Source organism: Notothenia rossii, assembly GCF_949606895.1.
Source record: "Notothenia rossii genome assembly, chromosome: 1".
Classification (NCBI taxonomy): domain Eukaryota; kingdom Metazoa; phylum Chordata; class Actinopteri; order Perciformes; family Nototheniidae; genus Notothenia; species Notothenia rossii.
The window spans coordinates 51225066-51251812 of NC_136912.1; the positions used below are offsets into that span (position 1 = coordinate 51225066).

The 26747-nt window shown below is 40.1% G+C and overlaps 1 long non-coding RNA gene across 1 annotated transcript; it reads right to left on the reverse strand.

Moving 5' to 3' along the window:
- Positions 1–22705: 22705 nt before the first annotated feature.
- On the reverse strand, positions 22706–24791 carry LOC307018715. The gene is made up of 3 exons (XR_013802481.1): positions 24553–24791; positions 24097–24284; positions 22706–22837 (listed from the first exon to the last, which is right to left on the reverse strand). It is a non-coding gene; the product is annotated as an uncharacterized lncRNA (long non-coding RNA).
- Between the last annotated feature and the right edge of the window lie 1956 nt (positions 24792–26747).

Consider the following 26747-nt stretch of genomic DNA (forward strand, 5'->3'; position numbering starts at 1 on the left):
AGGAGAGATTTCGGAAGGAGGTGCCACAGGCCCTTTATGTACATTGCCATGCCCACCGGCTAAATTTAGTTTTTGTTGACTGTGTCAAGAATGTAAGACCAGCAGGGGATTTTTTTGAAGTTGTGCAGATGCTGTATAATTTTTTTTCTGGCTCTGTTGTGCACAACATTTTCCATACAAAATAAAAGGAACTTGAACCAAAAGAAAAGCCAGTTGAACTAAAAAAGCTGTCAGACACTAGATGGGCTTGTCAGTATTCAGCACTGTGGGACATTCAGAAAGCCCTGCCAGCTATCTGTGCCACACTCGATGAGGTCATCACGCAGTCAAACGCTCGCAGGAATACAGAAGCCAGAGCAGTGAAGGCACTGATAGACAGTCAGTTTGCTGTGCAACTCGCTCTATTTGAGGATATGTTTCGAGCCACCAAATTCTTGTCCGACCATTTACAGTCCCCAGATCTGCAACTGGCCTCTGCTACGGATCTTGTTGAGTCGGTAATTACATCCCTCTCCGAAAAGAGAAATGAAAAATCATAGGAGGAAATTTTGGACAAAGCACACGCCCTCTCCACCAAGACTGAGATCCCCGTCAAGTTGAGACAAGAGCGACGTCAGACTCAGCCTGCATGCCACCTACAAGAGTTTGTAGTTGATGCTCCAACAGGAAAACTTCCACCTCTCACCTCCTCTGATGACATCCGCAAGCACTGCTACTACCCTATCATTGATAGACTTGTCAATGAAATGAAAAGGCGGTTTTCGTCTGAATCTTGTGGCTTGCTGCAGGGCACGTCTGCCTTAAATCCAACTCACAAGTCATTCCTTGAGCTGGAGCACCTATCACCCATGGCCCAGTATTATGGGGTAAAAACGGACAACCTGTCTGCAGAACTGCACCAAGTTCGACGGCTCCTTGACCGAAAAAAGCAGCAGCAGCAGGGACAAACTGTGAAAACCACGCACAAATTTCTCTCCCTTCTCCGGCCATACAAGGACGCATTTATTGATTTGCATAGGCTTTTGTGTATATCGGTCACACTGCCTGTCACGTCTGCAAACTACGAACGCAGCTTTTCTTGTTTACGGCGTGTGAAAAACTACATGAGGAGCAACAGCGGGGACTTGAGGAATAGCAATTTGGCTTTGCTGTCCAATGCAGAACGAGCAAGAGCCCTGGATGTGCAGGAGGTAATAGACGCGTTTGCTTTGAACCACAACAACAGACGCATTGTCCTGCTGTAACAGATGTGACCCATTGGTGAGTGGCTCTGCCCCCCTCCTTGTGTGTGTGTGTGTGTGTGTGTGTGTGTGTGTGTGTGTGTGTTATCAGATGTGCACAGTTTAGTACATTTATTACATTGTAAAGTTAAGTTATATAGGCAATGTTGTTTGTGGGAGTTACACCTTCCAGGTGTGTGTGTACGTTTTCCGGTGTGTGCAGGCAGGGAGTACGAGACGCTAGGAGTTGTGTTCGAGTGTGGGGAAAAGTGTTATACTATTGATTGGTTCTGTAAATAAAGAGAATGTTTTCGACATTGAAGGCTAGAGTGATCTGTGATCTTGAATAGCGGTAAACGCTACAATATGAACAGGCTCGTGCTTGGCCCACTGGTATTGTTTGTTTATTTATTTTGAAAATTAACTAGCAACGCCGTGCTGTCATATAGCAACTACTGCTACTACTTGCTACTGCAGCAAAAAAATCCTGGCGCCGCTGAAAGCAATTCTAGAACCCTGAAGGCAGGAGAGACTGAAAAGAGTCAAGGGAAGCTTATAAAAGTTAACAGCATTTAATTACACAAAAGATGCGGTGGTGTACAAAATGAAATGTGCGAGTGGAGGCGCTCTCCACATCCGACCGGTCAGTTCAGGTCAGGGGGTCGAAGAGATCAATTCTTGGCTTGCTCTTCCTGTTGTCATCTGAGGTCTTCTCCTATTGGCCGGCGTCGTCAGGGGGCGGGTCCAATGCAATTCCTGCCTTTTTCTGTAGCTAAATTACATCATTCTGGTGTCTGTGGTTATTTAAATATTCCCTAATAAACATTATTCAGCGTCAATAAATGAGTGCTAATCCCAGTGTGCTCAGTGTACAACATCACATGTCATTTCACCTTGGATCAAGGTTTGAAATCGTATGATTCCGCCAGATGCTAAATGCTAACCGGAAGTGACGAACCTTCAGAATAAAAGTGTTAAGCTAATAGTGAGAACTTCCGGTCTTTCAGAATAAAACTGATTTAAATCAAATAGTTTATTTAATTCAAATTACGCCATATCAACATTGATTTTAATTTCTAACAATCCTTCCTTACATACCATTTAAGGTATGTAAATAATATTGAAATCAATGAGTTCTTCATTCGAACATTGCATGGTAACTCATAAAAGTAAAAAATACAAATAAGAATACATATTCATCATAAATATGAAGTTTTTCATTTGTGCATAACTTCTAGCTTAAACCTTTAATGTCACTTCGCAAAATAGCAGCAATTAGCTTGGTATGGAAAACGTTGAACGCCCTCCTTTCACATCATAAATCATCTTCATACTGTATCTGGTGTAAAGGCACTTGTTCTTTTACAAAGTATAAGAAGGATTAAACTGTCTAAAAATAGCTAAATATTACTCTTTATTTAAACAAGTCTAGCACCATTCTATCGGTCTGTTTTTATCTAACTGTTTGTGTCATCCTTTTACTGTGTCTCTGGTGCAATTTACGAATCTCTGCTGGCTCCAGTAGATATAGTTCTCTCGATCCACATTCTTGTTGGTTCTGGGACTGAGGAATAATAATTCAGAACCTGCTGATATTTGAATCTTACTAATTGGCATGTTACAAACAAAAAACATTTTCATGGTGAACTAAATAAAATCCTTGTAATCTTTCTCAAATCTAATATAACAATTAACTATTCCTGTTTGTGGTAAAAACACACTAACGTTATGTAATACAACTAAAGTCATGATGATGTCAGAGTGAATGATTTCCTGAGTGTGTCTGTCCTGTAAGGTACGTCATTCTCTGCTTGGATCGTTTGCAGAAATCCCATCGATTGCACCTGGCAATACTGCTTCTACCTATCTATTATCAAGCTGAAAAATGAATACAGAAATCCAACATACTGTCATCAAATGTCTTTCTATTATGAATTTAAATGAAATGTATATCCCCATAATGACCCAAACAATAAAGTCTATGGATTTTACTTCTTTTACCAGACTAGTTACAAGATGTTGTCTAAATTAAATTCCGTCTCATTACATTACTATGTTTTAGCTTAAATGTAATATGTTCTTTCTACATTTCAAACCTCAGGTATTTTAATATCTGTTGAAATATTACAAAATTGTTTCATTATCACAGGTCAACTTCTTCTGTATTCCATTCTGGAATTACATCTCTCACAGTAGCCCCTTGGCCACTGATTCTGCATCTGTGTTACCGGTTATAACTCAATCAATATTAGAAACATCTCAACATTCACCAAACAGTATATTATCCCTAGATATGGAGCAGGTTAATCCTACAACTATCTTCAATGCTCAGTTTGAACATCTGGGTTGGGGCGGAAAGTTTCTTTCAATCCTTAAAAGACATTTTTTAATTGTGAATTTTACAACCATGTTGACATTTTATAAATTATACACACTCCCCCCTTTTTACACATGAACTCATGTGTAATAAAATCCTGTAATGGGGAGGGGAAACAACCTTCAGGTAAATATTGGTTAGGGACATAGCGAACATTCACAATTTGACATCCATTATTGTCATTTCCAAAGTAAACACTTCAGTGAAAATAAGTGTTTCTCTCCGTCTTTCGGGCCTAAAAGAAACAGAATCTTCAGATTTTAGTTTGAGTTTTACATTTGCAAACCGCCAACTCCTGTGGGAGTAAAATATCATCAAGTAAATTAGACACGGGTCACATGTCCGGTTTCCCCATTTTACCGAATTTTTAGGAAATCTCTCGTTTCCCTTGGAGCTCCAAAATAATATGTTAGTCCAAAAACATGCTTGGTTAGTTATTGTTTTAGAATCATGCAGTTACACTGATCACATGCCGGCATTCATTCACACTCACACTGTCTGGTTGTCACGTCAGGTTTGGTCAGGTACAACCCAGAGTCAGTCATTGACAGTGCTTTTGTCACACTGTCAGTCAGGGTCAAAGGTAATTTTGTCTCGGTCTTTTGGCCATGTCGTGCTCTGCAGAGTCTTTTCAGAGGTATTTCAGCATAGGCGGGTTCCCTTTATCTACAAAAATATGTCATATGTGGAACGCCATTCCTTATTCATTCACGATTTCAACTATGATTTTCAAGATGGTTCTAACTTTCCATTTGGACTTCTGCCTCCCATCTTTCCTGAAACTTGGTACAAAACTGACTTCCTTATAGTACTACTACTACTGCAATTCATTTACACCTAATTAGTATTAAAATGTCTAATATATCTAATTCAGAAACTTGTGTACATAACTATTATCTTGAGTCAAACCATTACTAGGATCTGTGTAGCTCTGCTATGTATTTCATAGCTCATCTATCTTCAATTCTGGTCTACTTAAAAAACAATATTAAACTCTTTAGCAGTGTGTGGAACCTTGGGTGTCCGTACATGTAACAATTACTCCCTCCTTTATCAAGGATTTTAAAACAGAAGTCATTTCATATTTCCATCTGAAAGCCCTCCTATGGTAATAACTATGCTACAATGGAGAAATCAACACTTTAGATTGGAATACTATATTTGGCTTGGCACTAGCTCTTCCTTTAACATGATCCATACAAATAGAGATGTGTCTTATAGAGTGGTTCCTAAAACTATCCTTTTAATGGTGATCAATATTGTAACAAATGAGATAACTACTTTATTCACACGTGAATAAAAATCTCTAAAATAATAATTTGTTTACATGATGAAAATATTGAAGAATATGGTTCTACTCTGTAATCTAAAACACCCACTGCTTAAAGTGTAGTGAATATTTCCATCATGTCTCCCTCAGTGTGATTTTCTAATTTTACTTTACTTTTTTACTTTACCTCTTTACTGCTATTTTTTATTTACAAATTGATTAATTCATGGTTAAATAGTTTTGTCTTCACGTACTTATCAAGTCAATTCAAGTTATTAAATGTGGTCTCTTTTATGTGCGTTTTTGAATAAGTGTGTTTGTGTATAAACTCACTCATTCCTGTTCTCCTTTTCTCCTCCTCTGGTTGTCTCAAGCCGTGACCCCGGCCTCCTCACTTCTAATCGACCATGCCAACTCCTCTGATTCTGTCTTCTCTTCAGTCCATCAGCTCTTGAATCCATCCGCTGTAACTCTTTTAGGCAGCCTTTGACCCAGTTACATCTGCAGCCCACATCATGCCACTGTTCTTGCACTGCTTTGCATGTCATCTCCTCCTTTACAGTCTCTTCGCTGTTTTTATGGAGGGCGGATTCTGCTTTCAAGTTTCACACTTTGCACTTGCCAAATCTCGTGGCTCAGCTTGGAACTTCATGCGCGGTCTGAGGGACTGATGAGAGTATCTCTGTATGTCAGCAAGCCGTTTGGTTCTGGATGCCTCAGGTGGAGATAGTTCTGGCTGCAGTTCTGTTGTTGTTGTTGTTTCAGCTCTGGTTCTCTGTCTGTTTGATGGAGAAGGAGGAGTCTCCTGTTGGGTTAGGTCTTTTGTCTGCTTGGAGGGACGGGGTCGTAGCCTTTCTGACTCAGGGGGAGTCCAGGTCTCGGGACGCATTACCAATAAGAAATCTAGCACACTGAGGTTAAATAAATCCAACCCTTTCCACTCTGTCTTTTTCTAATCATACTATCCGTCTTAGTTGTTAAATGCCATCTAAACAACACAATTAATGTCTCCTAATGATATTACAAAAACTCCCTCTAAAAATGGTTTCTTCCATTGTTACATGTCTACCCAACATAACTCTTTCAGGAAACCATTTTCTCCCATAAATTGAAACACCTACATGTTTCAAGCATCACATATCCCACACACTACGAAAGAACATCTCCATATTTTCTCCAATATTCTAAATCCCACTGTTACTTAGAACAATAGTAAACCTGCAGAGCACACCAATCAGATCACAGCAATATAATTTGACTAAAGTGTTGGGCTATGTCTACTTTCCATTATACTTATTACTTTTGGTGAACATTTATTTATATTGTCTAAATCTCTTGTCTATGATGTGCAAACAGTTAGAGTATAAAAATGTGTTTTTCTCTATGTATTTACACTCTACGGATTCTTGAGTTTACTCATCTCCTGGTGCTGTCGTTGTAAAAATGTTCGATTCCTTATTGTTTTGTACCAGTTTTCCAAAATCAGTTCCAGCTGCCGTGCCGTTTCTGGAAATGTGGCGGTACGGCTACACACTGTGTAAGTGGGTGCCAACATGTTCCTTTTTTAACTTTGATCCGGAGTGCATCTGCAGTGCGTTCTACAACTTCCCACGGTCCACTCCATACAGGTTGCAACGAGTTCATCTTGTGGATTTTTACATTTACCCAATCCCCTGGTCCAACAGAAATATTCGTCATGGCCCTGGCATATGCTTCCGCCTCAATTTTTCTCATATCTAACACTGGTTCTCCTCTGTATTGTGAGGTGATACCTTGTGGTGGATATTGTTAAGTGGGGCAATCTCTGGCCAAATGTCTACAATCACCGCATATGAAGCAGCCGCTATCTCTTCTTCCTCTTGAGCGTTGCTTTCCTCTCCATTGTCCCTTTTGTTGATGCTGTATGGGAGTATATAACTTTGCTTGCGACTGTACTTGGCTTGGAAGATACACAGGTATTTGCTGTCGCTGGAATTGTGTGGGAAGATACTGCTGTGGTTGTGGCTGTGCTTACGTAGGAAGATACACAGGTGTCTGCTGTTGAAGATACTGTGGTGCTTGTGGCTGTACTTGCGTAGGAAGATACACAGGTGTCTGCTGTTGAAGATACTGTGGTGCTTGTGGCTGTACTTGCGTAGGAAGATACACAGGTATCTGCTGAACTTGGTTTTGTGGACATACAATTCCTCCTCCGCTTTGTTGGTTCTGCATTTGATTCTCTGGTTCTTCCTGAGTTTGAACTGTTGGAGGTGTCCACCCTGCCTTGTCTGCTAGTATGGCCATCTGATTAGCTTCAGTATCTTTCTCAGCCACCTGCATCTTCAAAAGTAATTTTTCCAGTTTCTTTGTTTCTTCATCATCTTCCTTTGTTATTTCCTGGTATTTGATGTCATGGTGAATGAGATGTAGTCTCCATTCTTCTGGGATTTTAGCTTCTAACCCCACCACATCTCTAAGGCGTGCCTGCACTGATTGGAGAAGGGCTTTAATGACCGCGTCCTTCAACAGCATTGTGACAGCCGGCGAAACGTCATGTCGTTCTCCAGTACAGTCCTCCCACACTCCTTCGCATCTCTTCAGGAAGGCATGCATGTTTTCCTCCGTGCCTTTCCTCAGGCCGGTGAGGGCATGTAAACTGCGTGTTGTCGGGTAGATGTGACGAATAGCAGCCCAATAATTCGACCTGATGTAGTTGAATGAAGTGTCATCTGGGTCGTGCGTGCAATTGGCCTCGGAATCTACTGCTGCTTCCAGTCCTCCTTCAATCCGTCCGAGCAGGGCCCTCATATCTCCCAAGCACAGGTGGTCTTGGGCTGTGTATCTCTCCAGATCAGTCACCCACTTCTGACCTCCTTTCGTGAGTGGAGGTAGTTTCGCCACTAATGCTTCCATGTCCCTGTGAATCCATGGTTGGTATTGAAATCCTCCTCTTCCAGCCGCTATCAATGGCATGGAGGTATGTGCACCGGTCTTGGTTCTTTAATTTTCTTGGTTCTTCTCGTTTTGGGGCATGTCCCAGGGTAATGTTGCTCATTTTCGTCCATACTATTATTCTCAGGAGGAGAAGCAAAACCGCGTTGTCGCTTTGACTGTTCATGGTATGGGGAGTGTCTACTGGTTTCACACTGTGTACCGTCGTCGTCATCTTCACCTCCCTGTCCTTCGGAATAATCAGGAGAGTAGTTTGTTCTGCGTTTTCTTTGAGTTCTTCGTTCTTCTTGTTCTCTCCTTTCTCTCCATTGTCTATCTGCCTTCATGTCCTGAAATCTTACATCTTCTTGTCGTCTTTCCGCCAGAAGTTGTTGGTATTTATCTTCCTCCCTTTGTCTTTCGGCAATAATGTCATTATGGGCTTCAACTGCCTTTCGTCTCTCTTCAATAATGTCATTATGTGCTTCATCTGCTTTTCGTCTCTCTTCCATTCCTCTGATGAGTTCGTCTTCCATTCTTCTGTTGAGCTGCTCTTCCATTCTTCTGTTGAGTTCCTTTTCCATTATTCTGCCGAGTTCTTCCATTCTTCTGTTGGTCTCCTCTTCCATTCTTCTCCCAAGTTCCTTTTCCATTATTCTGCCGAGTTCTTCCATTCCTCTGTTGGTTTTCTCTTCTATTCTTCTGCTGAGTTCTACCACATTTAAGCTGTTTGTCAATCCTTGGCTGGCATCTTCCAGATGGAATACCAGACTTGCAACCATAGCTTTTCTTTTTTCAGCTCTGTTCATAGCAATGTTTTCAGGTCCATACCAAGAGGGTTGTCCGGCTTTGATCCATGCTTTTTCCTGTTGTAGGTATTCAGCATTCTCATGTTCAACTACAGCTTTTCTATGGGCTTCCGTTAGTCCAGGTTGATCATCTGCTGGAATCAATCCTTTCGTTTGCCACTGTTCTAACAGTTTCTCCATTTGGTTCCATGTCTTCTGTCTTTTACTTGGAACTGTTAAATCTGATCTGATTTTTACCATTTCCTTGATATCTGCAGTTGAGCCTGGCTCTGCGACTGGTCTCAACTTGGTGTCTTTTGGCAACATGTTTAAGTACTTGGATAATATTATTAAGTTATCAAAAATGAATTACTAATCCTCTGAATAGTACCTTTGTATTCTTTACAAAGATATCCTATGTCACCTGAACTTAACTTTAAAATCTGGTTGTTGTTTTTTTGTTTGTTTTTTAAAAATAAATTAAAATGTTGTAAAACTTAAATTGGAAAATCAAAATCAAAATTAGACAAATTAAATTAACATTTTGAAAGTATGCACATTTAAAAATCTGAATAAAGAAATAAAAATGAACAGGAGTTGACTTAGTAATATGAAAATAGGAATATGGTGCAAATCCAAATAAACCGTGTACAGTGTATACTCAAGTTTATGAAATTATGCAAATGTCATAAAATGAGTCAACTACAATACTTCAATTCAAAGAAACCACCTGTAATTTGTATCTGTGTGGTGAAGAATGTATTAACTGTAATACTTATTATGTCCGCTAGGGGAGCTGTTTTATTTTGAACTCCTCTCAAATGTATCAACTAGTACTTCCGGTTCATAAACCTACTTCCTATTTATTTCCCCCAAATAATAAAGTTCAAATGACTTTCTTTGAAAAGCATGAAAAACTAAACAACTCAATCTACTGTCAACGTTCATCTACACCATCCCTGTGTATTTAATTAGTAATTACCAGTTGTATCTTCACTCAAACTACTTCACCATCTAGTAATGCCAACTGGCTAGCTAACTAGCTTAGCAGTATAGCATAAACCTCATGTGACTGGGGGAAGGGGAACACACAACATGTGCAGATTAAAACCACACTGCTTGACAATAAAAAACAACACAATCTTCATTTATCTTAGCTCTAAATTCTATAGATGCTGACCTTAAAAGCTGATCTTATACCAATCTTGTACACAATCGTTTCGGCTTAGAACATCGCACAAAAATATACTTTTCGGCTTAAAAACTCCACACAATATACTTTATTAAACCAGACTACGCCGGTTTAACACATCAAACATATAGATTAACATGAATGGACCCAGTCCAGTGTAAACCAGATCAAGTCTGGTACCTCCTCAGAAGGTCTTAATACTATGTAATATTCACATTAATCGGGCGGCACCGAAGATACAACAGAGATTAATAGAAACACTATATACAATCTCCACACCACTCGCAATCACCACATTATCACCACAGATCAATCTACAGATCACTACCAACGCTTGCACCTAATGTAAGTTATTTAACTATACAGTTTTTGAATTGAACAGGTAACTGTCTCACCTTTCGTTTAGGCCCAGCCAAAAACTCCAGCAGTCAGTCTGTAGCCTGTCCTCCGTTTGTGCAGCCTGGTGTGATGCTAGTTAGCTTGCAGCCTTTCCCTCTACTCAGCTCTATCCTGCTTCAGGCCCACCCAGGGATGCCAAATTGAAAGCAATTCTAGAACCCTGAAGGCAGGAGAGACTGAAAAGAGTCAAAGGAAGCTTATAAAAGTTAACAGCATTTAATTACACAAAAGATGCGGTGGTGTACAAAATGAAATGTGCGAGTGGAGGCGCTCTCCACATCCGACGACCGGTCAGTACAGGTCAGGGGGTTGAAGAGATCAATTCTTGGCTTGCTCTTCCTGTTGTCATCTGAGGTCTTCTCCTATTGGCCGGCGTCGTCAGGGGGCGGGTCCAATGCAATTCCTGCCTTTTTCTGTAGCTAAATTACATCATTCTGGTGTCTGTGGTTATTTAAACATTCCCTAATAAACATTATTCAGCGTCAATACATGAGTGCTAATCCCAGTCTGCTCAGTGTAAACATCACATGTCATTTCACCTTGGTTCAAGGTTTGAAATCGTATGATTCCGCCAGATGCTAAATGCTAACCGGAAGTGACAAACCTTCAGAATAAAATTGTTAAGCTAATAGTGAGAAATTCCGGTTTTTCAGAATAAAACTGATTTAAATCAAATTGTGTATTTTATTCAAATTACGCCATATCAACATTGATTTGAATTTCTAACACAGCCCATGCAGCTTGCACGCGGTTTGATTGGCTAGCGCTTGCACTGGCGGGATTTGCATAAACGGGATTTGACTGGCTGATGCCAGCTTCGCAAGCATTGGAAGCATCAAAAGTTGAACATTGCTCAACTTTTGATGCTCACGATGCTTGCAAAGCCATGCTTCAAGTGAATGGGCGAAGCTTTGAAAGATTTTTTTCATGCCTGTGTGTGGACGGGCCGTTAGTCTCGCTCTTCTCATCGTTCAGGCTTTGCATTTTAACTCATATGACTGGTTGCGGACTTGAAGGGAACGACTTCCTGGCCTTCCTAACATCCAGGAAAAAGGTGAGATTCTAGTACATTTGAATGCCAAAAGCAAGTTATTGTTTTTTACTTTTTAAATATGACTGTTTTGGGGCATTTCTGTTTATTGGACAGAGGTAGTAAATATCTACTGGAAACAGTGGAAAGGGAGGAGATGATATGCAGCAAAAGGCCTAGCCGTATGGTTGCTGCTCCGTGTTGAAGTATTATTTGAATTAGTTGAAGTATTAAAGTAACGTGTTATGGCAGGAAAGTTCAATCTGGTATATTCATTTTAATGTCACCTTATATAGAATGTGTGTTAAACTTGTGATTTCTGCATTGAGTGACTTCTGCCTAGCAGATACCAAGAAGAGGCCCCTAGGGTCTCTCTGTTAATTATCAATAGTCCTTGCAATTAACAGGGGAATTCCCAGATACATTTTCAGATATAAGGCAGTTAAAGTCTTGTAGAATTAATGTTTATCTCCTACACATCCTGCAGGCCTTGAGACTTGGGTCACCCAGCAGTAAACAAGATAAACGTCCTTTTGAGCTTATCAATAAAATGTAACATTCCTAGTAAGCTGACTTTGGGGTGAAGGGAAGTTCAGGGAAGCCATTAAGCCACAAGAACAATTAACTTAAGTTGGTTGACTGATTCGGGGACTGTCATGGGACGATGGCGTTTGGATATTTACAAATATGGCTTTCATAGAGAAAAACAGGTGACTGTTGTGTGATAAGATACATGATACGATGTTTGTGTGTGTTGAAGATGTTTAGGGGGAATGAGTATGTGTCCTGTCAAAGAGTCCTCTGTCATGACTCCAAATCATTGATTGGGTGATATGCCTAAGGGCAGAGGGACAAACAAACACACACACACACGCGAAACCCCTCCCCACCTGTGTATAAATGTTGTGATCATTTTGAAGATCGGCGCTCTTGTTTTTGACTTGCCGTTCCTGAGACGTGTCTCACACGGTGGTAGAACCTGAGCCCGGAGTACTCTGCAGAGTGCTTCGTGATTAGGTGATGTGTTGTATGTTTTTACCATTAAAGCAGATTATTGTTTAACCCTTATCCTGGCTGCTTTGAATTTTTCCTTCTTTTGAGAACCCGCTCATATAGTAACAGCGCGGAGCAGAGAATCTGCCCCAACAGTGTGGAACGTGTTCTATCAGGTAAAGCACTTTGGTACACAGTTATTTTTGGTATTGAGTTTGAATTTAGCCTTTGGAATGTAATTTCCAACAGTGCATTGTAAAGACTGAAAGATGTAAAGCTTGACATGATTTGGTATTTTACTTAAGAGGATGTTTGTCCTCCTGTCTTCTCTTATTTCCTTATCTTTCTTTCAGGTGTAACATCTACCAATGGTTGTACATGACAGAGATCTCCTCTGCCTCTTTGCTGTCTTACTAGTTAATCCTTCTGATCAGGTCCTTTCCTAAATAGTGGTAAGTTGTTTTACAGTTCAGTGTACGTTAATTTAGCAACTTAATGCTTTACCGCTGTTGAATAAACCCTATATTGCTAGTCATTTTATTAAAACTACGATTTGGAAAATTTTTGGTTCCAATTACAATAGTTTTTTTGTTATAATTGTAAAACAAATCTTAAAATCCATCAGCAATCAATAAAACAAATCAACCAACACTAAATAGAAGAAATCAGGACCTATTTCTTTTTATACAACAGCATGTTTTGGAACTGCTCATTGATGTCATCAAGAGCCATTGAGTCTACCTTTTGTAGTCGGCCTCTTAGAATGTTTATTATTTATTTGTCTCTTAACATTCCTATAATAATTAGTTTTTGTATTGTTGATATTGTTTTGTTCTTTATTTTTGTTGTGAGAATGACTTTGCAATGATTGTGTAAGTGCTATATAAATTGTTATTAGGTCCCGAGCACGATGTGCTAGGACCCAACGGCGTCGTAGCACGAAGTGCGAGGAAACCTATTGTTATTGGTGGAATTATTATTATTAGGGCCCGAGCACGGATGTGCTAGGACCCGACGGCCTCCTAGCACGAAGTTCGAGGAAACCTATTGTTATTGGTGGAATTATTATTAGGGCCCGAGCACGGATGTGCTAGGACCCGACGGCCTCCTAGCACGAAGTGCGTGGAAACCTATTGCTATTGGTGGAATTATTATTATTATTATTATTATTATTTTGAGTCACCATCTTTCCTGTTTTTGAGGCCTTTAGGATGCTCACAAAGTAAATATCTCCTGAAGCCTACAAATAAAGTGTGAAATGTAGGCCTGTTACATATATTATTGAGCGATATATATTATACACACTGTTCTGCTTTCTGCACTGACCTCAGCAGCTGTTCTCACTGTAAACATCGCCTCACAATGAAAGCATAACCTAACATCCAGGGGAGATGTGATTAGTGAGTAAACAAACAAACGGTAAAGGGCAGAAAGTCTGATGCACATTTGATCATCTTGAAAAACTTATAATCACAACTGGAACAGTTTGCAGAGCTGTGCTTCGTTGACATCCAGCCATGCGTCACGCCTCTTTTAAACATCACTGTTGGCTGAAATCCTCTCCTGACAATACTTCAGTGTACCCTCGGTTATAGCTCCACCAGAGACACTCCTCTCTCCTCTAAATCAGTGTATCCTCGGTCACGGCTTCTCCAGACAGCCTCCTCGATAATCGATCCTCGACGAGTCTTTAGAGAAATTAGTTTTCCTTCCAGACGGCGTGCCGACATCCGTTTCCGGGTTGCTGCAGGATGACCTGGGAGTCTGGGACGCGAAATTAGAGAAATGACAAAACGGCTCATTTCCGAGTACTCGCGCGCGTCTGCTTGACGCCAGGACGACCGGCCGCCCTCCCCGACAGGCGCACGGACGCGAGGGCCCGCTCATCACTGCGCGCACAAGTGCGACTGCAGTTTTAATTATTATTATTTTTAGTCACCATCTTTCCTGTTTTTGAGGCCTTTAGGATGCTGACAAAGTTGTATAATTTTGCACGGACGCCAGGACCCGTAAAAATTGCAACATTCTGGAGTCAATGGGTTAAAATATTCCAACGTGCTCAATATCGCCACCTATCAAAATCCCATTCCGGAATGAATTTACAAAGTCGCACAGTAACTCTGAATGACCTGAAACTTTGCACACATGTCCGGTTGGACCTACTCTATAAATAATTCTGTTGGAACCCTAAGCTCCGCCTTCATTTATTTTCTTCTAAATTAGCATAATGTTCAAAACAGTTAAATATTCACTTAAATTTCAATTTTCAGTTTTTCAACACCAAACTTAATATCCCGCATTGATGGAGGGTCAGACACATTACCTTAGAAAATGAGCATGTTAGGACGATAAATGTTGCCGCCGTTAATCAAAACGTACTCGCAAAAAGGCGGGGCTTAGAAAGAAATGCTCATAACTCATCAACAATGTATTCAAACAACACAGATTTTGGTAGATAGGTTCAGACTGTCTTGGGGAATAGGCATACTGAAGCATTTTCATTTTGGACTATAGGGGGCTCCAAAAACACCACCAATTTATAACTCAAGAGCGGATGGACTAATTATTATTTATTTTTTTTAGACATACTCTCAGGGTGACTTCAAACTCAGATTTAAAGTGTCGCAAAAAAATCTGAATGTGGGCGTGGCCTATACATTTTTTTTTTATTGCGATAGCATCAAATGAGCTTCGGATGCAAAACTTGGGACACACGTCAGAGCCCACAACCTTTTCGAGAATGTAAAAAAAAAACGTAATATTTCAAAAAAACTGCTCACTAGCGCCCCCTATTGTGTGGTAGTCACATATAGTTTCTCAGAACTTCACGGATTTTGGCACAGACATTCCTCATGGAATTGCGGACATATTTGTAAATAGATTGCATTAGCCCCGCCCCCAAGGAAGTCGGCCAATTTGAAATATGTGCGTTTTTCATGCATTTTAAGCACATTATTGCAAACTCCTCCTAGGGGAATGATCGGAAAAATTCCAGTCCATGACACGTTCAGCCCCTATCCAATATGATGCTAAATTGAGAAGAACATTTTTGATAGCTCAATCGTGGAGGTCGTAAGCTAACAGCGAATACACCATTTTTGACGATTTACATGTCGCAAATGACTCCAAACTACTCCAAATTACTCAAATACGGTTGTTCCAATATTCACGAAACGCTATATATACATTACTATTATGATTGCACACATATTTCAAATTGCCTTCCATTAGCCCCGCCCCCCAGGAAGTCGGCCATTTTGAAATATTTGCGTTTTTCATGCATTTTAAGCACATTCTTGCCAACTCCTCCTTGGGAAATGATCGGAAAAATTCCAATCCAGGCCAAGTTCAGCCCCTATCCAATATGATACTTAATTGCGGAGCACATTTTTGAAAAATCACTCGTGGAGGTCGTAAGCTAACAGCGAATACACCCTTTTTGACGATTTACATGTCGCAAATTGCTCCAAACTGTTTGCATATAGTTTTTCCGATATTCACGAAACGCTGTATACACATTGCTATTATGATTGCACACATATTTCAAATTGTTTTTCATCATCCCCGCCCCACAGAAAGCTGGCCATTTTGAAAAATTGGCGTTTTTCATGCATTTTAAGCACATTTGTGCTAATTCATCATAGGGAAATAATCGGAAAAATTCCAATCTAGGACAACTTAAGCGGATATCCAATGTGATGCAATATTGCGAAGGAATAGTCGATCGCTTGAACATGGAGCTCGTAAGCTAATGGAGAATGTACCTTTTTGGACCATTTATATGTCACATATTACCTTAAAGGGGACCTAAAAACAAGGCTGCAACGGATTTGATACATGTGGTTTCTGATTTGCACCTCTATGATGTCACTCCACCTGTATGGTCAACTCTCCACCTATCAGGGGAATGAGAGGTTGCAGTGGCATGGCAATAGCATAGCAACAGCATGGCAACAGCATAGTAACATGACGCTTGTGCCTCGCCCCTTCCTTTGCAGGGGGGGGGGGGTGTCAGCTCCAGCTCATACAAAGACAGAGCTGGAGTGAGGCAAAATGAGGCATGGCTAAAATGCATGATCTGTTTGGTATTTTGAAAAATAAAACTTATAAATATACCTTATATAGGTATGGCCCTACAATATATTATTCAAATATAGCATGATAGGTCCCCTTTAAGCTACTGAGACCCGCCTGTCTGCCTGCACCTTCAACTCACACACACACACACACACACACACACACACACACACACACACACACACACACACACACACACACACACACACACACACACACACACACACACACACACACACACACACACACACACACACACACACACACACACACACACACACAACCACACCTACACATTGTACAACAAACACAAACAGCTCCTAAAGCATAACTAAATATCAGGCTACAGCCCTTGTATATTTTATTATGTGAAGCACTATATGGTTTCATGAAAAATATCTACTGTTTATTTGTAGATATCTCCTAAAGCCTACAAATAAAGTGTGAAATGTAGGCCTGTTACATATATTATTGAGCGATATATATTATACACACTGTTCTGCTTTCTGCACTGACCTCAGCAGCTGTTCTCACTGTAAACATCGCCTCACAATGAAAGCATAACCTAACATCCAGGGGAGATGTGATTAGTGAGTAAACAAACAAACGGTAAAGGGCAGAAAGTCTGATGCACATTTGATCATCTTGAAAAACTTATAATCACAACTGGAACAGTTTGCAGAGCTGTGCTTCGTTGACATCCAGCCATGCGTCACGCCTCTTTTAAACATCACTGTTGGCTGAAATCCTCTCCTGACAATACTTCAGTGTACCCTCGGTTATAGCTCCACCAGAGACACTCCTCTCTCCTCTAAATCAGTGTATCCTCGGTCACGGCTCCTCCAGACAGCCTTCTCGATAATCGATCCTCGACGAGCCTTCAGAGAAATTAGTTTTCCTTCCAGACGGCGCGCCGACATCCGTTTCCGGGTTGCTGCAGGATGACCTGGGAGTCTGGGACGCGAAATTAGAGAAATGACAAACGGCTCATTTCCGAGTACTCGCGCACGTCTGCTTGACGCCAGGACGACCGGCCGCCCTCCCCGACAGGCGCACGGACGCAAGGGCCCGCTCATCACTGCGCGCACAAGTGCGGCCGCAGTTTTAATTATTATTATTTTTAGTCACCATTTTTCCTGTTTTTGAGGCCTTTAGGATGCTGACAAAGTTGTATAATTTTGCACGGACGCCAGGACCCGTAAACATTGCAACATTCTGGAGTCAATGGGTGAAAATATTCCAACGTGCTCAATAGCGCTACCTATCAAAATCCCATTTCGGAATAAATGTACAAAGTCGTACCGTAACTCCGAATAACCTGACATTTTGCACACATATCCGGGTGGACCTGTTCTACAAATAATCTTCTTGGAACCCTAAGCTCCGCCTACGTTTCTTTTCTTCTAAATTAGCATAATGTTCAAAACAGTTAAATATTCACTTAAATTTCAATTTTTATTTTTTCAACACCAAACTTCATATCCAGCATTGGTGGAGGGTCAGACACATTACCGTAGACAATGGGCATGTTAGCACGATAAATGTTGCCGCCGTCAATCAAAACGTACTCGCAAAAAGGTGGGGCTTAGAAAGAAATGCTCATAACTCATCAACAATGTATTCAAACAACACAGATTTTGGTAGATAGGTTCAGACTGTCTTGGGAAATAGGCATACAAAAGCATTTTTATGTTGGACTATAGGGGGCGCCAAAAACACCACCAGTGTATAACTCAAGAGCGGATGGACTAATTATTTTAATTTGTTTTAGACATACTCTCAGGGTGACTACAAACTCAGATTTAAAGTGTCGCAGAAAATTCAGAATGTGGGCGTGGCCTATACTTCTTTTTTTTTATTGCGATAGCATAAAATGAGCTTCGGACGCAAAACTTAGGACACACGTCAGAGCCCACGACTTTTTCGAGAATGTAAAAAAAAACGTAATTTTTCAAAAAAACTGCTCACTAGCGCCCCCTATTGTGTGGTAGTCACATATAGTTTCTCAGAACTTCACGGATTTTGGCACAGACATTCCTCATGGAATTGTGGACATATTTGTTAATAGATTCTATTAGCCCCGCCCCCCAGGAAGTCGGCCATTTTGAAATATGTGCGTTTTTCATGCATTTTAAGCACATTCTTGCGAACTCCTCCTAGGGGAATGATCGGAAAAATTCCACTCCAGGACACTTTCAGCCCCTATCCAATATGATGCTAAATTGAGAAGAACATTTTTGATAGCTCAATCTTGGAGGTCGTAAGCTAACAGCGAATACACAATTTTTGACGATTTACATGTCGCAAATGACTCCAAACTACTCCAAATTACTCAAATACGGTTGTTCCAATATTCACGAAACGCTATATATACATTACTATTATGATTGCACACATATTTCAAATTGCCTTCCATTAGCCTCGCCCCCAGAAAGTCGGCCATTTTGAAAAATGTGCGTTTTTCATGCATTTTAAGCACATTCTTGCAAACTCCTCCTAGGGGAATGATCGGAAAAATTCCAATGCAGGACAAGTTCAGCCCCTATCTAATATGATACTTAATTGCGGAGCACATTTTTGAAAAATCACTCGTGGAGGTCGTAAGCTAACAGCGAATACACAATTTTTGACGATTTACAATTGCTGCAAACTGCTCGCATAGTTTTTCCGATATTCACAAAACGCTGTATACACATTACTATTATGATTGCACACATATTTCAAATTGCCTTCTATTAGCCCAGCTCCCCAGGAAGTCGGCCATTTTGAAAAATGTGCGTTTTTCATGCATTTTAAGCACATTCTTGCCAACTCCTCCTAGGGAAATGATCGGAAAAATTCCAATCCAGGACAAGTTCAGCCCCTATCCAATATGATACTTAATTGCGGAGCACATTTTTGAAAAATCACTCGTGGAGGTCGTAAGCTAACAGCGAATACACCATTTTTGACGATTTACATGTCGCAAATTGCTCCAAACTGTTTGCATATAGTTTTTCCGATATTCGCGAAACGCTGTATACACATTGCTATTATGATTGCACACATATTTCAAATTGCTTTTCATTAGCCCCGCCCCCCAGAAAGCTGGCCATTTTGAAAAATTGGCATTTTTCATGCATTTTAAGCACATTTTTGCTAATTCGTCATAGGGAAATGATCGGAAAAATTCCAAACTAGGGCAACTTAAGCGGATATCCAATGTGATGCAACGTTGCGAAGGAATAGTCGATCGCTTGAACATGGAGCTCGTAAGCTAATGGAGAATGTACCATTTTTGACCATTTATATGTCACATACTACCTTAAAGGGGACCTAAAAACATGGCTGCAACGGATTTGATACATGTGGATTCTGATTTGCACCTCTATGATGTCACTCCACCTGTATGGTCAACTCTCCACCTATCAGGGGAATGAGAGGTTGCAGTGGCATGGCAACAGCATAGCAACAGCATGGCAACAGCATAGTAACATGACGCTTGTGCCTCGCCCCCTCCTTTGTAAGGGGGGGGGGGGGGGGGGGGGGGTGTCAGCTCCAGCTCATGCAAAGACAGAGCTGGAGTGAGGCAAAATGAGGCATGGCTAAAATGCATGATCTGTTTGGTATTTTGGAAAATAAAACTTATAAATATACCTTATATAGGTATGGCCCTCAGTGTTGGGCAAGTTACTTCCAAAATGTAATATATTAAATATTACTTATCACTCTCTTTTGAAAGTAATAAGTTACATTACAATATTACTGTCTCTGAAATGTAATGAGTTACACTACTTTAGTTACTTTTTAGCTACTTTCACCAAAATAACCGCAAAAGAATAGCTAGGTATTTTAAATGCTCAAATTTAGTTTAGTGCAGCTCATTATGCATCCAGTGAAGGGCAATGTGGTATAGCATATCAACTGTGTAGGCCCTTAAGGCTACTAACAACTTGTATTACAGGGCTTAGTTGAATACTCGATTCTGATTGTAAATACTTAACATGTGACACGTTGTTAATACAGCAGTACAGACCGCTGTCAAGGACTATAATGAAGGTTAACATATTGTAAATCAAGGCAAATATTATTTAAACCATGCTCATGGTTTGAAATGGCAAACATTGAAAGGCAAAAGTATTATTAAAACCATGTAGCCTACTACATCATCACCTTGGTCCCATCATATACGCTGGGAAGAGAATATTTACTGTGCTTGAAAACTGGTATCACATCATCATGTGAGGTTGACTTTGTGACCTGGAGAACATTTCAGCTGCAACATCAGCTCGTTGATAATAAGCTTGGGATATGAGATATTTTTGTAGCCATTCGTGGTGAAGGCATCTGTGCTATTGTATGCATTATTTTTGACCCAACATTTCTACAGGCATGTCAGAATATGGTACTATTTTCACATGAATATTCTAGCCATTGTCTATTTTTATACCACAAGCTGCAAAATGACCGCCTTACCCCACTGTACAGGCGGGTAGTTGTTTAGATATACCTGGCACCTGCGGGCCGCAGAGGGGCGGCGTAGTTTCGGGCGACGAAGACTGATGCTCCGGGGCTGGCGAGTCAGGCGGGAGTAAGCTAGTGTCCACAACGGAGGGTAACGTGATGACCGCATCTGACCTGTTGCTACTGTCTGCAGTAGATGCAGTGTTGCTGGCGTTTAGTGATGGTTGCTTTAACCATTTTCGTATAAATGATTATCCACAGATCAGATGTGTGTCACTGCTGTGGAAGCACTTTGGAAATGATGCACGCGCAGCGGAGCAGCTCACGCGCACCTGACACAATTTGTTGTTTGTATTTTTCGCTACGTTCTCTTTTTTGAATGGTTGCATAACGTTCAACTTCCCCGAAGATCTCGACGCGAAGCCTGAAGGGTAAACACCAGGTTTACTAATCTACCCGCACAATTTGTCCGGTGTCGGAATGTCTCGCTATGTTAGTACATTCTTAAAAAACAAAACACCATTTAATTTCGGGTTAAAATGTGTTGTAACTGCGTTACTGAGCATTGTAACGGGTAATATATTACCCACATTTCCTTAGTAATGCGTTACATTACTTCGTTACAGCAAAAAGTAATATATTACTGTAACTCCGTTACTTTTGTAACGCGTTACACCCAACACTGATGGCCCTAAAATATATTATTCAAATATAGAATGATAGGTCCCCTTTAAGCTACTGAGACCCGCCTGTCTGCCTGCACCTTCAACTCTCACTCACACACACACACACACACACACACACACACACACACACACACACACACACACACACACACACACACACACACACACACACACACACACACACACACACACACACACACACACACACACACACACACACACACACACACACACACACACACACACAACCACACACACACACACAACCACACAACCACACCTACACATTGTACAACAAACACAAAGAGCTCCTGAAGCATAACTAAATAACAGGCTACAGCCCTTGTATATTTTATTATGTGAAGCACTATATGGTTTCATGAAAAATATCGACTGTTTATTTGTAGATATCTCCTAAAGCCTACAAATAAAGTGTGAAATGTAGGCCTGTTACATATATTATTGAGCGATATATATTATACACACTGTTCTGCTTTCTGCACTGACCTCAGCAGCTGTTCTCACTTCAAATATTGACACAGCTTTAATTAAATAAACTACCTAGTTTCAATGTATCTTTTAGTGTGGACTTTGCACATTTAAAATAACTTGTGTATAGCTGGTGCTACAGACAGCAGAACTTTTTGTGTATTTTTCTTTAAAAAAATCCGCCTAAGATAATGGCGTGCCAACAATTACCACAAATGTTAACAGCACACATTGGTGTAATTGTACAAAAGCCAATTAACATACCAAATGGTGCAGGGCTCCCAGTCATAAAGGTGCTCCGTCCCCCCCTGTTGCAGGCAGACAAAGACATTGTACATCTGTATGCTCTTTGAACTTTGTACTTTCACAAGTACTTATGATATATGTATTGTTCAAATAGTTTGCATATATTTCAAAATATAGTCGTGAAAAAAGACATCTGACCGACTAGAGGGATTTACAGGATGTTTACACAAATAGCTTAATATTGTGAATTGGACAACAGCATTCCTTCAAGGTAAGATAAAGTAATTGCTATACAAATTCAGAAAAGTTATGCAACAGCAAACACTGTCATCAAGGTAATCATTATCCTACCTTTCGGTTCCTTGTCTTTATTATTTTGTTGACAGGGAACACCTCAAGATGGTTGTGAGAGCAATCTGTAATTGTATGGAATACATTATTAGCCTGGTTTGGTGGTGGGTGGGTGCTGGGAGCCTGGTTTGGTGGTGGGTGGGTGCTTGGAGCCTGGTGTGGTGGTGGGTGGGTTCTTGGAGCCTGGTGTGGTGGTGGATCTACTGATTCCTGTGGTTGCTGTCTATGGGTGATGGGTGATGGGTGATAGATCACATGGCACCAAATTTAAGATGTAGCTTCCATCGGGCAGTTGGTTGGGTTGGTCTTGGGGTGGTGTTGGTGTGTCAGGGTTCTCCTCTTGGTCTGGGTTGAGTCTTGTCCAACCTAAAAAGGGTTTGTAGTACAAATCTGTTTAAAAGCCCACATATTTATTTATTTATTTATTATGTATAATACCATAATGTTGCATTGGTTAGTTATCTGTTCATATATAATATATTTATACATATCCACATCTGTTTATACAACCTTTTCATTCATGCCTCCCCATATTATTTCATTTTACTTTCTGTCTTATCTTATTCTATTTTATAAGTATATATTTGACTTATTCCTGCATGTTAGTTTTGCACCTACGTTGTTGGACTAGTTTCTTCTTGCACTATTTTATTTCTTCTTGTACTATTTGTATGCTGCATTGTTGGAGGAGCCTGGGAGTTAAGATTGTAATTTCCAACAACTACGCTGTAGCGGTGCATATGACAATAACACCTTTGAACATTGAATGTTTGAAAACAGGAACATGGAATACACACACATACATTATAAAATATGAAATTAGGCCAATGTGCAAAACATGCAAACAAAGGCAACCCTAATCAAGCTAAACTGTAAAAAAGGATTGATTGAGTATGATGTCACCCACAGGTATCTGCTTGGCATCAGGGCAGAGGAGCCAGAGAAGCTGAGGGTTGTCCACAGAGCCACTGCTCAGCGCAATTTATTTGAAGAAGAAACACCTTTTTTTTTCTGACTGTGTGACTGTGACTCTGATTGTGGTGGAGGATGTCCCAGAACACTTGTCCCATCTTAATTCTTACTTTCAGGGGGTCCTAGCCGTGCCAGTGGTCCACCATGCAGCATTACGATTATCATACTGTATTTCAATGTTTACAGCAATCAAACTGATCGCTTCAATATTTGCAAAAGTCAATGGTATCCCCCACACTGGGTTATCATTGGAAAATGGAAGTTTGATAAGTGAACAAAATGTATTTATTTAAGTTTTGGCCTGCAATATAATTAGGACTCATAGGCTTTATTATATGTATAATGATGCTTATAACATGTATTTCTACAATCTGGCTTCAATTTCACCATCTGCATAGACAATTTCCCCTGTCATCATAATCTTCTCTCAATTAAAAAAAATATATAGATTACAACTTTTGCATGGGAAGTGGCATACACCTCTTTCAAGCGCTGTTTTGTTCATACATAACAGTTATAAATGAGACCCCAGCTCTTTAAAATTACTCTCTTTGTTGCTTTGAAATAAACAGGACAAATCAACACCACACATTGTATAACAGATAGTCAATGAGTGACTCGTGCAGATGGTTATTAAATAAATGCAATCTCACCTGCAACCATCAGCTTGAAAATGGCCTCCACATTGTCGAGGCATGTCTTGGCTGGTGGGCTAAGATGGGCATGCATGGGCATGCATGGGCATCAAAACCTTCATTTTAGATGTCCGTGGCACCCTCTTGGTAGGGGAATACACCAGCAGCAGCAGGGGCTTCAAGCCAAGGGCATGCAACTTCTCCAGCTGGGAAAATAATTGTTGAGAGGTAAAGAGATCAATTAGATAAATACACAAAACTGTTGTTTACATTTTAACTTATGAGACACTGTAACTTCCTACACATAATAGTTAATGCTGTTTGAAAATCATTAATCATGAATTATATTCTCATTAATGATACAATTAATACTGTGGATGTGAAGCAATACCAGTTCATGTATAGTCCTCTGTCAAAGTAATAAAACTACTTTTCACACTTTTGGTGAATGAGATAATTCTGTAAACTACATACCAGAAGGGCGGCGTCATCAAGAACGTGGGACTTGATTCTGTTTTTAGTCATGGATGACAACCACTGCTTCTGCTGGCTTTGGAATTTGTCCATTTTCTTTTTGAGTCTCACATTGTTTGGCTGTGGATGTTCACATAGTGGGCAGATTTTATTTCCACAGTAAATATTTTCTCTACAGTTTGGGCAGGTCTTTTGTTGTGACCCTCCAGCCATTTGTAGGAGTGAGAGAGTGATTAAAAGAGAAAGTGAGAGAGTGATTGAAAGAGAAAGTGAGACAGAGTTATAGAAAGAGAGACAGTGAGAAAAGTGCCGTTGGTTTTATGTGTGTGTGTGTGTGGATATGTGTGTGTTGGTGATAGTAAGCGTTGTAATGAAGCTGTAAAACAGGAAAAATAAATAGGATTATTTAGAATAACAGTAACATCTGTGCAATACTCTATGTAATAATAATTAATCTGTGCATTACTCTATATGCAATAATAATTGATCTGATCATTACTCTGGCACACATTATGCATTTATACTGTACATATTAGTGTTTCCCCTACCATTGTTTTGGAGGGGCGCTGCGCCCCGACAACGGAGCCCCGCGCTCCCCCTGAAATTCAAGTTGTTTAAAAACACTTTTTTATAAAAAAAAATTGTATTTATATATATACATATAGCACCAAATTGCAACTAATCTATATCTACTGTCACTTTTCACATTGAACATGTGTTCTTTTATTAAATAAATTAAATGCTTTCATTTTAAGTTGTGAGTTTAGTGTTTTTGAACCTAAGAAACACTGATGCATTAATCAATAACAATAATCCACAGCTCCTCTCTCCCCTCAGCCAGCACTCCCCCAAAGCAGTAAACATAGGGGAAACATTGCATATTGTTATTTTATGCACATATTTGTACATACTTGTTTTTCTTATATCTTCTACTATATATTTAAATTCTACAATGTAACAATCCCAATTTCCCCCGGTGATCAATTAAGTATTTCTGATTCAGAGTGGGACATTGGGTGCTCCCCACTGGCCAGTCAAATCCTCTGGAAAAACTCCAATTCCACATTTTTGTTCCACTCCATCGCCGATGCCCTTTATCCACTATTAAAACTCTGTGTTGAACACTGTCTTTACAACACATGTGCAAATACATGCATTTAAACATATCTTTCTAGCAGGCACCTCCACTATCCAACTGTTCCGGGGACAGCTAATGTCATGTACCTGTATAAACTATAAATGCTATCCAGCTAAAAACTCTGACCGGAAGGCCGGAGGCCTCTAGTAGCTGGTAGCTGGACGTGGCCGCTACAGTAAGTTGCACGTAGCCTATTGTAAAAGCTAAACACACTACAAAACTCAACCTAATATCCAGGAATTAAACGCTATAGAGACTGCTACAGTGGAATAAATAAAAGCAATATTATTTTGTGTTTTAAAGAAATAAACTTCCCTTGATTTTCGATACTTACTGTCGTCCGTTGTCAGATGAAATTAATGAGAGTGAGGTGATTGTGGGTAACGTAACGTGGCTACGTCACGTTGCCGTCAAGCGTGACGTAACGTTGCCGTGGTAACGACGGAATCTTCTTCTGGTTTATTGTTGTTATAATAAAAATGATTATTATTACTATTAAACAAAAAGCATTTCAAATACAGTCAGTAGCCATCGTCATTCCGATGTGGGGGGAGTGGTTTTCACCATCATTATCATCATTATATATTTTTTAAATGACTAATATTGGCCTACAATACCCCTTTATTGATCAAATAGGAATATAATTGTCTTTTAAATAACGTAAACTAAAGGGAACAATCTATTTGACACAGCTGAAGCTCTGGCCTTCCTTAAAAAATAACTAATTTAATAAAAATCACAGTTGTATTACACAAAATGCACTGTTTTTTGAGAACACAAATTTGGTAAATAATGCACCATAATACATTCTGACGAAAAATAAAAATGATTATGAATACAAATAAAATAAAACAAGCCTCCCGTGAGTTACTGCAAGCTATAAAGTAGATTTTAAAAACGTTTTATAGAATAAAAAGCTCACTGCAGGACGTTGTAGAAATGTGTGTGTGCACCACGACAAAGGAGCCTCATTCACTTTACATTGGCGTTGTTTGCGTGGTGCCGACACGTAAATGTAACAAATGTCGTGACTCCACCACGCAATGCGGTGTTAAGG